The sequence below is a fragment of the Eptatretus burgeri genome, chromosome 3, assembly GCF_056783735.1.
Source record: "Eptatretus burgeri isolate ZD-2024b chromosome 3, Ebu_testis_v1, whole genome shotgun sequence".
Classification (NCBI taxonomy): domain Eukaryota; kingdom Metazoa; phylum Chordata; class Myxini; order Myxiniformes; family Myxinidae; genus Eptatretus; species Eptatretus burgeri.
In genome coordinates, this window is record NC_140963.1 from 6,190,826 (window position 1) to 6,210,335 (window position 19,510).

General features: G+C 36.1%; 1 protein-coding gene and 1 long non-coding RNA gene across 8 annotated transcripts in view; one reads left to right on the forward strand and one right to left on the reverse strand.

The window, feature by feature from the left end:
• The window catches only part of LOC147029336 (cell adhesion molecule-related/down-regulated by oncogenes-like), a 94,045-nt gene that overhangs the window by 47,493 nt on the left and 27,042 nt on the right, over nt 1-19,510 (forward strand). The window lies entirely within an intron of this gene.
• LOC147029337 (uncharacterized) lies at nt 14,690-18,273 on the reverse strand. The gene is made up of 3 exons (XR_015055865.1): nt 17,175-18,273; nt 16,901-17,077; nt 14,690-16,803 (listed from the first exon to the last, which is right to left on the reverse strand). It is a non-coding gene; the product is annotated as an uncharacterized LOC147029337 (long non-coding RNA).

Sequence of the window (19,510 nt, forward strand, 5' to 3'; positions counted from 1 at the left end):
GTAGGCTAGTGGTGTTCCCATAAACTTGTAAGAATCTAAAAACCTAATACGAGTTAAAGGTTTTGTGAATATCATTTTTGAAAATGAAATATACTTTTGACTTGTGTTTGTTATAGCAGAAATATTCCCTGGTGTTTTTGAAAGTTCATTTATAAATAGATGTGTATCATAGTTGGCGCTGTTGTGAAGAAAGACTGGAATAAAAGAAGGTAATTTATAATTAAGATTACAACAGGAATGAGCGGGACCTCTATATTTACCAGTAAGATGACAATGGTCTCTAACTTTAGACTCCTTAATTTCCCCCTCACAAATATGGCAGATATTGTTCATTCTAAATTCTAATTTTTCTTCTTTGGTTAATTTCATCGGTTCATTTGTTTCTTTCATTAATTTAGTGAGTCTTATACAATCCTTTTCTAATCGTTTTACAAACTCTTGTGAAGCATTTTTTCCACGATAATGTTCAAGTTTGTTATACTTTTCTCCAACAGATGATTTGATATAATAACAGAAACCACAAGGAATATGTTTTTGATATTTATTTGTATATGGTTCTTTTGGATTAGGAGAAGCAGTATTTATCTTTTTAAGGATACATTCAAAATCAGCGTATATCACAAATGGGTGCATGATAGATTTATTATAATCTTCAAAATAAATCTTTTCACCAGGTTTAGGCATTGTAATTACAGCTGATTTATGATTACTACAATATTTTGAATGTTGTTCTAATCGTTCTTTTGTATGAAATGAATTAAGACATCGCTTACAAGGATATATTTTGTTTGCTGTTCTGAATACCTGAGAAGAGATTAATCTTGATAAATTATTGATGTATGTGTAATGTGAATTCTTTCCAACACTAAAATATAAAAGGTCAATGTGTGTTTCTTCATTTTTATAGTTGTTTGAAATTTTTAATATTTGAACTTTGTTTGTATCCGTTAATCCATATACATTAATAGAAAGATTATTCTTTTTCTCAAATTTAGGAATATCTGTTAATGGCATTGGGAATTTAAAATCTTTAATGTCCAAGGTATTCTCATATTTCATATATTGTTTTACTCTTTCTGAATTACATTTTGATGGATGTAAGTGAGCAAGAACAGACCAGAGAAAACATTTATTATCATTGTTCTTAATATTAACAACTGCCTTCTTTAGTTTTATTTCTTTTGGTAATTCAATATAAGAAGAAGCTTTAAGAGGGTTTGATTTTAGAATGTGTATATCTAAAAAGATGATTTTTTTAATATTGAATCCACTTCCTACCACTGTATTATCAACATCCTCCTCTTGTCTTGATAGTTCTTCATAAACCCCACTATTCAAAAAATCTTGAAATGATGTTATAAAATGAAGATCTGTTCTCATATAAGGAGTTTGTTCTTCATCTTGTCTTTTCATATTCATTTTGACTCCCATATAAAACTTTAAAGTTTTTATTTCTTTTAATGTCTTTTTAATAAATTTTTCAACATCGGGTTTCACTATTTCAATTGATTCAGCTATTGATGATGGACCGGGTTCTCCAAATTGAAAAATCCTTATTTTTATATGCCCTTTAAATGCCTCATCAGTGTTTTTAATATAATAGTCTCCCTTTACTTTAAACTCATTTTTCTTGTGTTTTTGTGATTGAAGATGTTGATTATAACTACTCTTCAAAACATCCTTTGAACAGATATCACAATGTTTTCTTTCCAACTCAAGAGGAGATATTTGATGAAATAGATTAAATGTGTGTTTGTTGGTTCGGAGGTGTTTTCTATAATGTTTATATTCGTGATTACAAACATCGCAGTACGTTGTATTCACCATATTTATAGAATAAAACTTTGCTTAAACTAAAATTTTCTTGATGAAAATTTCGTTTAATTTATAGGTGAATCTGTGCTTAAAAACATTTTATCCTCCAACTTTTTCACTTAATAAATACAATGTTTCAAGACACAAAAGACAAGTTTCAATCAATCTCTTCATCTGTTAAAGATACTGAGAAATATGTCAAGGATGTAAAATTGAACAAAGATAAATATAACAACTATTGGATAAAAACTATTATGGTAAATAATATGAGTTCTTCAATTTCCTTCAGTGGAAGGGCTTTTAGTATACCTGGTAGAACATCAATTAAAGTATCTCTAACAAAAGTTTCTCCTCTCCTTCTAGTAATATATTCAAAACTAGAAAAAGCAATGAAACAAGAAAAAGTATCAAAGAACAAAAACCTTATGGATGAAGCTTTAGAAAGAAAAGATAAGACCATCTGTAATATGCAAGGAGAAATTTGTATTTTTTTCAACAACCCTAAAGATGTAAATCTTGATGAAATAAAGGATGTTAATATATCAGGTGAAATGACATTTCGTTCAATAGTAGTTAACGATAATTTTAAAATTACCTTTAATATAAAAAATGTTGTCGTTGAATCTGATAATGAAAAAAGTATATCGATATCGATGGTAATATACAACTGAAAGTATAGATGAATTTCAGTTTAAGTAAAGTTTTACTTTATAAATATGCTAGACTTTCCTGATTCTCCATATGACAAATTTGAGAATTGTCCTGCGTGTGAAAGACGGGGATTAAACACAGAGTCAAAAGCCTATAAACAATGTATATTCTGTGATTATCTTCTAATTAATGATAATAAAAAATATAAAAAGGAAAATAATTCTTTTAGATTTACACCAAAAATGAATTACTTTACAAGATTGATTAGAGAAATGAATGTAAAGTATGAGGATGATAACACACCTTTCCTTACAAGGGAAGAAACTGAACGTATAAGAGAAATGTTCAAAGGATTGTTGTTGTATATTATTCATGGATGTAATTTTCAGGGAAATATCAACACAAGATATTGTATAAATAAAATAATGGATTATCTTGAAATTAAACCTGAACTTAGGATAAAATATAGAGTTTCTAAAAAAGCTAATAATAAATTAAATAACCTGTTTTTCTTTTGTCAGGTCAGGTTCGATCTGTGACCTGCTACAGGTACCATGTAAACCTGTACTAACCTGTTCCATGGTCGGGTTGTCGGCGACTAAACCGTCTCCCCCACCAGGATTTCTGGTGAGGAGGGTGTTTGGATATGGACACCCAGCAGGATTAAAAACAAAACCTGTCAAAGGGCGGAGGAGCTCCTTGTGAGCCAACGGCCATCCATATCTAGTGCCCAACTGTGTCTGCGGACGTCCTCCTGCAGTTGGGTTACTTCTTATTAGGAGGTTGGTGGCAGGATTTGCACTCCAGCCACCGTAAAACGCTTCATTCCGCAAAACGCAAAAACGCAAAAAAATCTGAAAACCCACTCCGTGGGAGTACCTCCTGTGCAGCTTCCCTTCGCAGGGCAGCTCACCGGATGAGCGGGATTGGGGCAAAGCCTTCGGGACCCCCAATCTTTGATAGGAGGGAAACCACGGGGTAACATCCCTGGGTCAGATTGCGGGAGAGTGTGTCGGAGTGGTGCTGAGGTGTCGTCCACCAGACGGCGGTCTCCTTGGGTTAACCTGAGGCGGTCCCTTCGGGTGGGTGCCTGGAATGTCCTATCCCTAAGAGAGGATGATCACCTGTCTCTGTTATCATCTGAGCTCAAGCGTTTGGACATCGGGATTGCAGCTCTCTCTGAGGTTCGGAGACCGGATTGCGGCGAGATAATGGTGGGTGGTTACACCTACTATTGGTCTGGTCGCTCTGATGGTTACCATACCCAAGGAGTTGCTGTAGCTGTGTCCAATAAGCTGACCCCAATGATAATTGAGGTAACACCGGTCAACGAGCGTATTATGAGATTAAGGATTCGTCACTCCTTAGGTGTCATTTCCCTGGTCTCTATTTATGCTCCGACTGAGGCGAGTGATCTTACCGTGAAGGACGCATTCTACGCCACACTCGAGTCTGTGGTTGATCAGTGCCCCAGACGAGATACACTTCTAGTCTTGGGGGATTTCAATGCATCGACTGGAACTGATAGGGATGGTTATGAGGTGTGTGTTGGTCCCCATGGGTCAGGAACTATGAACCAGAATAGCACTAAGTTCCTTGACTTTGCAAGAAGTCATGGACTTAGGGTGGCTGGTTCATGGTTTCAGCGCCCGCAAGCTCATCGCTGGACTTGGTATTCCAACGCTGGCGGTGTGGCAAAGGAGATTGACCATGTCCTCATTGACGGTCGTTGGAGGATGATCCAGAACTGCAGGGTCTACCGGAGTGCTCAGTTCCTCAATACTGACCACAGGCTTGTTGTAGCAACTCTAAAGCTGCACCTTAAATCCTGGAGAATGGTACCATCCCAGCCTAGGCTGGATGTTGCCAAGCTCAGGGATGAGAGAGTAGCTGAGGAGTTTGCGAACAGGCTGAGTGGACACTTGGGGGGTCTGGGTGCTTTGGGGGGTCCTGAAGAGTTGTGGAGCACCTTCAAGACCACCGTCCTTGATGTTGCCGGTGGATGCCTTGGAGTTCACCGCAGGGCAAAGAAGAATTTTGTCTCTCAAGGGACACTGGATACCATTGACCAGAGTCGCAGGGCCAGGCTGAATGGCAGAGCTGAGCTGTTCAGGGAGCTGAGGCGTAAAACTGTACGTGCACTGAGGGTGGACAAGGAGGCCTATGTGCGAGGAATCTGTGAGGGGGTAGAGCATCACCTGTGGACAGGTGATTCTCGTCCCGCTTACAGGGGAGCTAGCGCATTACGTTCATCAAGCCCATCCCTCGGAGCACTGCAGTTCGAGCAGAGAGTGGTAGGCTCTTGACAGAGGAGTCTGAAGTGAAGGCCCGCTGGGCTGGTTACTTTGAGCGGTTGTACCAGGCTGATCCCCCAGCTGTCGAGTTGGACGTCAAGGGTGTTACAATCCCTGTTGCTGACCCTCGAATCAACTGTGGTCCACCATCGCTTGTGGAAACACGGGCTGCGGTGAACCAGTTGAAACGGGGCAAAGCTCCAGGGATCTGTGGCATCCATGCCGAACTTCTCAAGGCTGGTGGAAATGCTGCACTCGCGTCGTTGCATGCAGTTTTGTGCTCTGCCTGGAACACAGGCATCATCCCAACTGACTGGAAGAGGGGCCTTGTTGTCCCTCTCTGGAAAGGGGAGGGAGATCGCCAAGACTGCAACAACTACCGAGGGGTGACGCTGCTCTCAGTGCCGGGCAAGGTCTTTGCTCGGATAATTCTTGATAGGGTTCGCCACCATCTGCTTGAGCACCAGCGTCCAGAGCAGTCAGGCTTTACACCAAAGAGGTCAACGATTGACCGTATCCTTGCACTTCGTGTCCTCACCGAACGCAGACGAGAGTTTCGGCAGGGGCTGCTTGCAGCCTATGTTGATCTCTGTAAAGCGTTCGATTCAGTGAATCGGGATGTCCTCTGGAGGATTCTTGGTCTTCGTGGGGTGCCACCAAAACTGATCGATCTGATGTCTGAACTCTACTCTGGTACTGAGAGTGCTGTGAAGTGTGGTGGTACCATCTCTGACTTATTTCCAGTTGTTACTGGAGTTCGTCAGGGGTGTGTACTTGCCCCCACACTTTTCAGCACTTGTATGGACTGGATTTTTGGGAGGATGTCGGAGAGATCAAGTTGCGGTGCATCGTTTGGCAATGTCAAGATCTCGGACCTTGATTTTGCAGATGATGCAGTCATCTTTGCGGAGACTTTAGACATCCTCTTAGGGGCCCTCGAGGTGCTGAATGAGGAGTCGGAGCCGTTGGGATTACGGATTTCTTGGGTCAAAACAAAGATCCAGGCTTTCGGTGACATCTTGGATGCTGCTGTCCTGTCTGTGTCTGTTTGTGGTGAGGATGTTGAGGTCGTGGATAGATTCACTTACCTTGGCAGTGATATTCATGTCTCCGCAGGTTGTGAGCCGGAGGTCAATAGACGTCTGGGTCGGGCCTGGGGAGTCATGGATTCACTGGATCATGGGGTGTGGCGCTGCCGGTACCTGTGCGGGAGGACGAAAGTCCGAGTCTTCAGGTCCTTGGTACTTCCAGTCTTGCTCTATGGGTGCGAGACTTGGACTTTGACCAAGGATCTGAGACGGAGACTTAATTCCTTTGGTACCAGGTCTCTTCGGAGAATCCTTGGCTATCGCTGGTCGGATTTTGTGTCCAACGAGCGGTTGCTGAGAGAGACTCGGATGAGATTTGTTACCTGCATAGTCCGTGAGCGTCAGCTGCGGCTGTATGGACATGTGGCTCGTTTTCCTGACGCTGATCCTGCTCACCAGATTCTCTCAGCGAGGGAGTCTCATGAGTGGAGGAGGCCAGTGGGCCGACCACGTGCCTCATGGTTGCAGCAGGTTGACCATCATCTCAAGGAGATGGGGATGGGCCTGGCATCTGCCTGGGGGATGGCCAGACGGAGGCCCCTGGAGTACCGGCGGAAAGTGGACGCAGCGACGCGCTGTTCTGGCACATGCTCCCATACCTGACCTGACCTGACCTGTTTTTCAAATATATAAATGAATGATTTTTTACCTATTTGGGAAAATAAGATAAAATTTAACAACCATAAAAATCTCCCAAATTCATTAAGATGTCTCATAGTTGGTTCAAGTGGATGTGGAAAAACCTGCTTACTTTTAAAAATGCTCCTCACTCCCAACTTTTTAGATTATGATAATTTAATAATTTTCACAAAGTCGAGTTTTCAACCAGAGTATCAACTACTCTCACAAGGTTTTAATGCTGGTCTTCAAAAAGAAGATATAATAAGTTTATTTAAACGTCAAAAAAACCTAAATGATTATAACATTGAAGATATAATTCAACTATTTTGTGATACACAGAGATGTAAAAAGAAATCAAATCTTATAACTTGTATTCTTAGTGATAATACGGATGATATACCGTCTCCCCAAGATTTGGATAAATCAAAAAAGAACCTCGTTATCTTTGATGATTGTGTTAATGAGAGAAACCAAACGGTAATGGACAGCTACTACACAAGAGGGAGACATTCTTCTTGTAATTGTATTTATCTTAGTCAATCGTACTTTCAACTTCCTCGTCGTTCCATCAGAAACAATGCTAATACTTTTATTTTATTCAAGTTAAATTCAATAGATATCAATAATTTTTGGAGAGATAATTGTTCTACATTATGTAGTAAAAAGAAATTTGAGGATTATATGAAGCACACGACTGAAAAATATAAATATATTGTTGTGAAACAAGATGAGATATTAAGGGATATATTTTTTGTTTTATAAACAATTACATATATAAATGACAACTATTATTATAAATCTTGTGGGTAAATCTGCTTCTGGAAAAAACTTTCATAAATCAAGGTTCTTGTGTAGTACAAATGAGAATATTGTAAATTTACTTAAAAAACACCCCGTGATACGCATTGTATCAACAACAACTAGAGCAATAAGACCTGGAGAAGTAAAAGGTGAAGATTATCACTATATTTCAGTGGAGGAACATATGCGATTGAGGAATGAAGGACAAATATTTGAGGAGGTTTCTCTTGGTACAACAAAATATTCACATTGTAAGAGTGAGTTAAAGAAACTAAAATCTGGTGGTGTTGGGATATTAGAAACTAATCCAGAAGGAACGAGACAAATTATTAAATATCTGAGCGGAGTGAAGATTTTATCATTCGGTTTTGATGTTGATGAAGAAACTCAACACAAACGTATGAAAAGCAGAGATGCAAGGATTAGTGAAGAAGAAATTACAACTCGCATTAATGTTAATAAAGAATTTGATGAAATATTTAAAGAAAAGGATTTATTTGAACACATCTACTTGAATGATGAAGAAAAGGAAAATTTCCCTGTTGATCTTTACAATTCATTAAATGATATTTTACAATAAATAAATGGATACAAAAGAAAGAGCAAGAAGATTTAAGGAACATCAAGAGTTGGTTTCAAAAGTTGTAAAACAACAGGAAGACATAAAGAAGAAACGCAGACAGAAACTAACGGGCGAAGAAGCATTTGAAAAAAAACAAGAGAAATTTTTTAAACCACTTTTAAAAACTTCCCAAGAAAAAATGAAAGATGTTTCCACAGTTCCCACAGTAGAATATACTCCTAGAAAGCTTCATATGTTAAAAGATTTCAGTCAAATGACGGAGGAAGAATTAGAGCATATTGGAGAATTAGAACATGATGAAGGTTTATTTCAACAACTGGAAGAGATTAATCAACCCCCTGATTATATTGTGAATGCTGTTCAAAACAATGAATATTCAGCAGATTCAAAAACCAAAGCAGGACTCATTCCAACAGAACAACCAGCAATATTTCATCTTGTTCAAGAAAAGGTATTGATATTTAATGATGAATTAAGGTTCTTAAGTTCTGCTCAACCCCCTGTTAAACTAACTCCGAGATTAATGTTTCTTCTCACAAAAGATGGAAGGCAAGGTTCAACTGTGAGGGATGAATCAAAGTATATTGATAAACCATTGGATATGGAAAATAATGATGATAGAGTATATATTGATTTGCTGAACACTCTAAATTATAAGGTTATTCTTTCTGGTAAAAGTAGGAAGAATGAGAAGGAGAAACACATTATTCAGGCTTTAAGTATCCTTGGTTCAGGTATTAGTTTTCTTCCAAATGACCCATGGCAATTAGTTAATAGACTGTTATTGTTGTTCGGCAGTAAGAAGGCTGGAAATGACAATTGTTTTAATGAAGCATCAGCCATTTTAGACCAGTTGATGAACATGAAAATAATTAATAAATCTCAATATAAAGACATTTTATCTCATATTAAATAAGATGAGAAGCACAATCCTGAGTTTTAATTTCACAACAAGCGACCACACATCTTCATTCCCATACCCACTACAACTTGACACAACAAAAGAATATGAGGCATCTTTATTGTCCATGGAGACTTATAATACCTTATTTAATATAACCGAGAAAAATGACAAGTTTAGTTATAATCCGGGAAGTGGATACAAAACGATAACAGTCTCACCCGGAGCATACGAGATTTCTCAAATATCTTCCGAAATTGCTCGTCTTATGAAAGAACAGGGTGATGAACCAAAAAATATTGTTATAAACATTCAAAAACATACTTCAAAATCAACGATTAAAGTTAAAAATAACTACAAGGTTGATTTCACAATTGATAATTCATTTAGAGAGTTATTAGGTTTCTCCTCAAAAAAGATTGAAACTAATGGGACGTTTTACAGTGATAATGTCATTCAAATATCCTCAGGAATAAATTCGGTGTTAATTCACTGTGATTTGATTGATGGTGCTTATAATGATGGATTAAAAACAAATACAATATTTTCATTCAGCGCATACTCAACCCCAATTGGTTATAAATTCAATATGGAGCCTAAAAATTTGGTTTATCTACCTATGTCAGGAAAAACCATACACAGAGTAAATTTTAGGATAACCGACCAAGATAATCGTGTGATTTCTTTTAATGGAGAAGTTATATCCATCAGAATTCACCTACGTGAAGTTTTTCAATAAATAAATACGATGGTTATTGTGAGGAAGCACGAGTTGGGAAAATATAAAATAATTACAGGGGATGGGATGTTCCTTTCCCCGTACTACAAGGGTGAAGGTATGTATCTTGGTAGAGGATACTATAAACCTAAGAGACAAAGGGGTGTTGGACATCAATTTAGAGGAGATGGGATAATTGATACTCTCATGGGTATTGGTTCAACTATTCTTAAACATAAAGACCTAATTGGTTCAACTGCTTCTGCTGTGGGAAATGTAGCAGGTGCTGTAAAGAGTATAAAAGATGCTCAGAAAGAATCTCATAAATTACAAGCAATAAAAGAAATTAAGAAAGGTAAAACTCAGTTGTCCCCCCAAGAACGACAGAAAATAATTCAAATACTTGGATCAGGGTTTCAAAAGTTTTAACATCTTTTTCCTAAATAAATACAAGTATGGAAGCAATTGATAGTATCTATGATTTGGATGATACTATTATTATCTCAAACTCCACTAAAAAAGAAGATTACTTCAAGGTAAATGCAATAACTGGAACAGACTGGAATACAAATGGTACAAAAAGTTTTGAAATAAATAATCAACAAACCTATTTGAATCTCTCCGAAAGTTTCTTGTTGTGTAAATTTAAATTCACTAAGGCTGGGAATAACACAAACGCTACACTTGTAAATGATTTCTTCTGGAAAATGTTTGATAGTGTGCGATTGTATATTGGAACACAAGAAGTTGAAGCGGTTGATTATGTCTCTGCTGTATCTGAAATGATGAAATTTACACTCTATACATTCAGTGATAGAATGGGAAAGGGGTCTGTCGAAGGTTTTATTCCTGATATGTCAACGGGAACAAACACAGACCCTGGATATATTCAAAGGAAAGGAATGTATAATGATGATACAAAAGCAGAAAATAGTTTTACTGTGGCAGTTCCTCTTAAAGGTATATTTGGATTTTGTGATTATGATAAAGTTCTGTATGGTCTTAAAATTAGATTTCAACTACAAAGGAATGATAATGAAAATAGATTGCTTTTTGGTGTTGGTAATGCTTTTGGTGATCAGAATAAATTTGTAATTGAGGAGATGAGTTGGTATATCAGTGAATATACTCCTAATCTTAAAACAGAAGAGATGTTGAATCGAAGACTTAACTCAAAGAAACCACTCAGTGTATCATACCTCAAAAGAAGATGTCAACACGTTAAACTCAATCAAACTACTTACACGTGGAATTTGGGTGTTCTGGAAGGAAAGCCACGATATCTGTGGATGATTTTTAAAAAGCCAGATGGTGATACTGCGACTGATAAGAATAATGCATTGAGTGATAATGCTAAGGTGAAACAACTTCGCGTTTCTCTAGATGGAACATTTTATCCACGAGATAGATTGGAAATTAATTGGGAAAAAATGATTTTGCTGAAGCATACAAGTCTTACCAAAAGGTGTGTGAAAGTAATGGAAATAAAGAACCTATTTTGGATATGACAGCATTTAAAAGTTTGTATACAATCTATACGTTTGACCTGAGCGCTCAAAAAGAAACTATAAAGTCTAATCGAGTGGATACTTCCCTATACATTGAAAGAGGAGAGAGTGAAGAAGTTGATACATATTGTTTGCTTTTGGAAGAAACAGAATTGCAGATTAATACAGATAATGGTGTGATGATTAGTCTCACATAATTTTTTGTTAAATAAATGAGTGGCAAAGTACCAACTGGGGTATATGTTAATCAAATCAATCTTCATAAACTATCATCTTGTGTTCAAAATCAAAAGCCTTGTACGATTAACGTTAATACAATTCAGAGAAAAGGAGCAGTAAGAATTGATGTTTTGCTCACAAGAGAACAGGTTAAAATCTTGAATGACACTGGCTCACTTAAAATTAAAATGACAAAACCAATGTTGAAAAAATATTCAATAAGAGAGACGAGTGGAGGATTTCTCCCATTTCTAATTCCTTTATTTGCTGGTTTAAGTGTGGTTGGAGCATTGACGGGTGGTATTTCAACAGCGGTCAAAACTGCCAACGAAAGGAAGGCTCAACTCCAGGCTCAAAAAGAATTGGAAAGACATAACAAAGAGTTGGAGAAACAAATTAGTGGAAGTGGTGTAATTGTAGATTTTGCTGAAAAACTTGAAGGTCTGCCTGATAAAGCGAGATTGTTAGTTGGAGATATGCTTTCTTCTATAGCACAAGCAGGTGTAAAATTAACGAAAAGAGGTAATGGATTATATCTTTCTAATAAATAAATGAGCATTGATGAGTGGTTGAAAGAATTTGGAAAGAATACAACATCAAATTTACAACTTGCCAAATATTGTAAGAAATTAAAAATTCATAATGTGGTTATTTGTATGAGAGATGAATTAACAAATGTGTCGAAACATACAAAGAATATTATTATGAACTTAGAAGATAATGATGGGAACGGTTCTCATTGGGTTTGTATTTTTAATAGTCAAGACAAATATTATTTTGATAGTTTTGGTCTTCCACCACCTGTTGAAGTCATAAAATTCTTACAGAATGGTGTTTATCAAACATTTCAAGTCCAAGAATTAAATTCCAAGTGTTGTGGTCAATTATGTCTATATGTGTTATTTCAACTCAACAAAAATAAAAAATTTTATGATATTATTTTTAATCTAATATAAATGACTTATGTTGGTAAAGATGGTTCTATCTTTGGTGTATCTCAAGAACTGGATATTGATTTATCAAATTATTACACAAAGGCACAGGCTGAACGACATAAATATAATATAAACAAAAATATTAACATGAAAAATGCTTATAAATTAAAAAATTATCCAAGCCCGACTGACGTGAATGACTTGGTGAGATTAAGCGATTTATCACAATATATATACTTAAATAAAACGGCTGTGTATTCTAAAGATACAGAAGTGTTGATATTATCTCCAGGTCATACAGAATTCACAGTTCGAATTAAAATAAATTTTTATAAAGAAGGGCGTATCGTTTGTATGAGAATAGAACAATGGGGGTATGATATGAATGATTTAGGGTATAATTGGTCATTTAAAATTAACCTTGAAGACCTGGAACAATTAAATCAGTCTCGTAAGGAAGAATATTATCCACTTGGTATCGAGAATGAGTTTTGTGGAGCCACGATTAGTAAACAACAAATAAAAGAATTTAATAAGGGTAAATATAATAATGGTTTTGCCCTTGTTTATCTCATGAAAACAGAAAAAACAGGATTATATATAATAAGTAAGGAAATACAAAATGATTTAACTATGGGAAGATGGGGAGGTGTTTCGTGCCATAATATTATTCTAACATATATTTCTAATACATAAATGACAGCAAGAAGGCTTCAAGAAAATTATCATTTCTGTGTCCAAGCATACCTTCAAGAAAAGGGTATTCGGTATTTTAATAAATATGTTCTACAACATAAGAATGAGGTATTTTCAATAAAAGATTGGCATTATGCTGATGTTGATAAACCGACAACTTTAGATTTAATTAGAATGTTAAATAATGAAAAAATTATAAGGTTAAGAAAAGGTAAGGCTCTTTTAGAAATTCAAAAGAAATTTTATTGGTTTCCTGTTGTAAAAAATTATTTTGGATACAGGAATAACAAGAAATCCTGATGAATATATGTATAATATTCTATGGGGTGTAAACGATTCAAGTATAGTAAGGGATGAGGAAGGAGTTGAAGAAGAGAGGGAAGAGGAGGAAAAGGAGAAGGAGGAGAGAGAGAAGGAGGAAAGAGAGAATAGAGAGAGGGAGGAAAGAGAGAAGAGAGAGAGGGAGAAGAAAGAGAAGGAGGAAAAGGAGAAGAGAGAGAAGGAGGAAAGAGAGAAGAAAGAGAAGGAGGAAAAAGAGAAGAGTGAGAGGGAGGCATAAGAGAAGAGAGAGAGGGTGGAGAGGGAGAAAAGAGAGAGAATAAATAAATATTATAGTATGGAAACCAGAGAGATTCAAAAAAGAATAGAGGTATTACAGAAAATAACTCAACCCACCAAGGAGGAATACAAAGAATTAACAAGTCTATTTGCAATACTTTCGACAAAACTATTGGCATCGTCAAGCTATTCATTTTAATTCAAGTTTTTTCTTAAATAAATGGAGGAGAGAGTGAAGGCATTTCTTAGGATTCTTTATGTTTTAAAAATTAAGATTCAAATGTGCATGTTGGAAACTAAAAAGGTTTTTGCACTCTGCAGGAATTTTTCTCATAAATAAATGAGTTATTGTCTCAAATGTAAAAAGAAAACTAATACTAAAAATATTTCATATATTAAAAGTAAAAATAACAGGGTTATACAAAAAGGTATATGTTCGGTGTGTGGTTCAAAAAAATCAATTTATCTCCAAACACAAACTCGGAGGAGATATACAAAAGTTTTTATCAGGAAGTAAATTTACAACTACTGGAATACCAGGGAATTACATCTTCCAGGGTATTCTTTCTGTGGTCCAGGCACAAACTTGGATAAAAGATTAGATGAGGCAGACAATCCTAAATCCTGGAGTAAACCAATCAATAGAGTTGATGAAGTGTGCATGAGACACGATATTGATTATGGGAATACCACAACGTTGGAAGAAAAGCATGAAGCCGATAGAGAAATGTTGTATAATTTGTCTCTGATACAAAATCCAACCTTGAGAGAAAAACTTGATAGGTTCATCGTGAAGAAGATGATTAGTGCTAAATTGAAACTTGGACTTGGAAATTCAAAAAACTTATAGGCTCTAATGATGCCATTAAGACTGAAGAGCAATTAGCTGATGAATTACATAAACCAATATTCACAAAGTTTCAGAGAAGGAAAGTTTATTCCAAGGAAGTTGATTATATCTGGTCTGCTGATTTGATTGAACTCAATAATGATAAGGGGTACAAGTATGCTTTAACCGTTATTGATTTGAGGAGTAGATATGCGTGGGTTGTCCCTTTAAAAAACAAAACAGGTAATACTCTTATGTTAGCTTTTCAACAGATATTTAATAAAAGTAAGAGAAAACCTAAGAAATTGTGGACTGATGAGGGTAGAGAGTTTTATAACAAGACATTTATGAATTTTCTAAAAAATAACAGTATTACATTATACAGTACCTTTAATGAAGGGAAGGCAGTTGTTGTTGAACGTTTTAATCGTACCTTAAAAGAGAGACTATATAAAAAATTCACACAACTCGGTTCACAACAATGGTTATCATTTATTCAGGATATTGTGGATAAGTATAATGACACGATTCACACGTCAACGAATATGAAGCCATCAGAAACATTTACAAAATTAAAATATGAAAAAGAGATTAATGTCAGAAAACCTAAGTTCAAAGTTGGTGATATCGTAAGAATATATAGGTGGAAATCTCATTTTGAAAAGGGTTTTACTGAACGATGGACGAAAGAACTTTTTAAAATTGTTGATGTAATAGATACAGTTCCTTGGACTTATAAAATATATGATTTGGAAGGGGAAGAGATTTTAGGTTCATTTTATTCACAGGAATTACAAAAGACAAAACTAAGCAGATAATACACCTTTGTGGACACTAGAGGGACAAGTCCGAGGTGTATTACAGTATATAATGTGTGTCAAGGGGGACGTTCTTAGATCTGTGAACCCCAAACACAGAATCCTCAACTGAATAGTCAAGGCTTAACTTTTGTTTGTGTGTGTGTGTGTGTGTGTGTGTGTGTGTGTGTGCAATGGGAGCAATAGGTTGGCGCTTCACTCCCTCCTACTATACACCGTTGTGGACACTCGAGGGCCAAGTCCGAGGTGTATAACAGTATATAATGTGTGTCAAGGGGGACGTTCTTAGATCTGTGAACCCCAAACACAGAATCCTCAACTGAATAGTCAAGGCTTAACTTTTGTTTGTGTGTGTGTGTGTGTGTGCAATGGGAGCAATAGGTTGGCGCTTCACTCCCTCCTACTATACACCGTTGTGGACACTCGAGGGCCAAGTCCGAGGTGTATAACAGTATATAATGTGTGTCAAGGGGGACGTTCTTAGATCTGTGAACCTCAAACACAGAATCCTCAACTGAATAGTCAAGGCTTAACTTTTGTTTGTTGATGTGTATGTGTGTGTGTCCCAACCCTCACATTCAAAATCTCAACCCCAACCCTCACATTCAAAATCTCAACCCCAACTCAATCCTCGCCCAACACAATGTCTTTTTCAAAATGAGATTTCCACCTATATATATATATATATATTTTTACGTTTTTTTTTTTTCTTCTTCCAATTCTGTCTTTTAAGGCTTTCAGGTTTGATGACGTAAAAAGGGGGAGTAAGCCTGCACTTTCTTCCCAGAACTTTCTTGATCTTGCTCCCATCAAGCACCATCCGACAAAGAACTACATCGATAGGTTTAGATCCCAAAGAGTGATAGCAACTCCAAAAGTCTCCAAAATATAAATAAATAAAATAATAATAATAATAAATAAATAAATAAATAAATAAAAGCCCCCAAAAAAGTTTCAAGTGTCCAACATAAACCCAACTTTCCAAGTCTTCAAGGTATAACCACATTCCCGTTGAGTTTCCAAGATATGTATCACATTGTGAGTTATCAATCCAGAACCCACATTTCAAGTATTCAAAGTAAAACCAACTTACAAAGTCTCTTAAGGATAACTCATTTACTGATTTTTTCAAAATTTGTGAGTCTCCAAGGTAGACCCCATATTTAGAACCATCTTGGCAGAACCCTTTTCCTGAGTCTCCAAGGTAGTTATTTAAACCATCAAGGCAGAACTCATTTACTGATTTTTTCAAAATTTGTGAGTCTCCAAGGTAGACCCCATATTTAGAACCATCTTGGCAGAACCCTTTTCCTGAGTCTCCAAGGTAGTTATTTAAACCATCAAGGCAGAACTCATTTACTGATTTTTTCAAAATTTGTGAGTCTCCAAGGTAGGCCCCATATTTAGAACCATCTTGGCAGAACCCTTTTCCTGAGTCTCCAAGGTAGTTATTTAAACCATCAAGGCAGAACTCATTTCTTGATTTTTTCAAAATTTGTGAGTCTCCAAGGTAAAACTTGTATTCTGGCTCATCAAGGTATAACTTGTTCAGTGGGTATTGTCTTGATAACTCACAATGAGTACTATTGCTGTAAAACTCTTTTTCAGGATTTTGCTGGTCTCCAAGGTATAACTCTTTGGTTGGGTCATCAAGGACGAACTCGTTCTGTGGGTCTTGGTCGCTCATAAGGTCTTCAACCAAGCCAACAATTTCGCCCCAAGTTGTAGCAAAAGCAGTATTTTCATTTCGTATTTCAGACACAATTTCCTGTGAGAGAAAATAATAATGTATTAATTAAGTTATTTAATTATTAAATGAGTATGCTTCAATCAAAGTTTGAAAATAGGAAAATAAAAAATCTTACCTCAATAGATAAGAGGTTTGAATCCAGTTCATCAACTTGAAGGTTTAGTTCCATACAAGACAGAGAGTTCCAAGGAACACCAAAGTCATCCCACTCAAGGTCTTCAACCAAGCCAACAATTTCCCCCCAAGTTGTAGCAAAAGCAGTATTTTCATTTCGTATTTCAGACACAATTTCCTGTGAGAGAAAATAATAATGTATTAATTAAGTTATTTAATTATTAAATGAGTATGCTTCAATCAAAGTTTGAAAATAGGAAAATAAAAAATCTTACCTCAATAGATAAGAGGTTTGAATCCAGTTCATCAACTTGAAGGTTTAGTTCCATAGAAGACAGAGAGTTCGAGACAAGCACACAAAACACCATTGCCAGCAAAAACAAATGTTTAAAATGGAGCCTGGGTTTGAAGCTTTTATAGAGAAAGACTGGTGGGTGTGGTTTCCTTTGGAAATTCCCTGGGCAAGCCTAGGCAAGCCTTCATTGGGAAATTTTTCAAAACCATAACATCCTGTAATTTTCTAGTGATTTCTTTGTGAGTCAGAGATGAACTGGAAATGATGTAAGAGTGGGCGGGGCTTAGCAAAAGTAGGCGGAGCTTAGGAAAAGTGGGCGTGGCTTAGAAAAAATACCTTATGAAAAGTGGGTGGAGCTTAGCAAAAGTGGGCGTGGCTTAGAAAAAATACCTTATGAAAAGTGGGCGGAGCCTAGCAAAAGTGGGCGGGGCTTAGGAAAAGTGGGCGTGGCTTAGGAAAAAATACCTTATGAAAAGTGGGCGGAGCTTAGCAAAAGTGGGCGGGGCTTAGCAAAAGTGGGCGGGGCTTAAAGAAAAGTGGGCGGGGCTTATTGAATACCTTGTGGAAAGTGGGCGGGGCTTAACAAAAGTGGGCGGAGCTTAAAGAAAAGTGGGCGGGGCTTAACAAAAAATAACCTGTGGCTCAGGAGGTGGTCAAACAAGAGCATTAAGAGAAGTTTATCATTTCGTAATGGCACAAAAGGGGTATCTTAAAAAATATAAAGATTCAAATGTTTTGTTTGTTAATATTTTAGATGGGGATTATTGTGCAAAGAAAATTAAACTATTGAAGGAATTTGAGAATGAACAAATCTTTATAGGTTCAATGAGTGAGCTGTTCAACCCCCAGGTGTTCAATTCAATGAGGTTCAACCTCCAGGTTAAAAGGGGAGACAAATAAATATACCTTGGGATAAAAAGGGGATTTATTTTTAGGGAAAAAAATATGAATCGCTGAAAATCCCTCATTCATTTACATGGGGAAAAGTGAGCCAGAATCAGTATTCTTACCCTACTTACATGTTTTAAGTGATTTCCAACCCCCCCAAAAAAATTGTTAGAGAAAAAAAATTGTTCGAGAAAATTTTTTTTTTTTTTGCATTTCTACATGTTTTAAAGTGATTTCCAACCCCCTCCCCCAAAAAATTGTTCGAGAAAAAAATTCTTTTTTTGCATTTCTACATGTTTTAAGTGATTTCCAACCCCCCCAAAAATTTTTTTACCCCCCCCCCAAAAAAGGGGAAATTTTTTTTTTGCATTTGTACATGTTTTAATTGATTTCCACTCCCCCCCAAAATTGTTACCCCCCCCCAAAAAAAATTGTTAGAGAAAAAAAATTGTTCGAGAAATTTTTTTTTTTGCATTTCTGCATGTTTTAAGTGATTCCCACCCCCCCAAAAAATAATTGTTCGAGAAAAAAAAATTTTGCAACTTTTTTTTCAACAAAATTTAGATTTCTTTTTTTTGCATTTCTTCATGTTTTAAGTGATTTCCAACCCCCTTCCCCAAAAAATGTTGGAGAATTTTTTTTTGCATTTCTACATGTTTTAAGTCATTTCCAACCCCCCCCCCAAAAAAAATAATTGTTAGAGAAAAAAATTTTTGCAACTTTTTTTTCAACAAAATTTCGATTTATTTTTTTTGCATATTTACATTTTTTAAGTGTTTTCCAACCCCACCCAAAAAAAATAATTGTTAGAGAAAAAAATTTTTGCAACTTTTTTTTCAACAAAATTTCGATTTCTTTTTTTTGCATATCTACATGTTTTAAGTGATTTCCAACCCCCCCAAAAAAATTTGTTAGAGAAAAAAAATTGTTTGAGAAATTTTTTTTTTTTTTTTGCATTTCTACATGTTTTAAAGTGATTTCCAACCCCCTCCCCCAAAAAATTGTTCGAGAAAAAAATTCTTTTTTTGCATTTCTACATGTTTTAAGTGATTTCCAAGCCCCTACCCCCGCCCCCAAAAATTGTTAGAGAAATTTTCTTCTTTTTTGCATTTCTACATGTTTTAAGTGATTTCCAACCCCCCCCCAAAAAAAATTGTTACCCCCCGCCAAAATGGGAAAAAATTTTTGCATTTCTACATGTGTTAAATGATTTACAACCCCCCCCAAAAAAAATTGTTGGAGAAAAAAAATTGTTCGAGAAAATTTTTTTTTTTTTTTTGCATTTCTACATGTTTTTTGTGATTTCCAACCCCCCCCTCCCCAAAAAAAAATTTGTTGGAGAAAAAAAATTGTTTGAGAAAAAAATTTTTTTTTTGCATTTCTACATGTTTTTCGTGATTTGCAACTCCCGCCCAAAAAATTGTGACC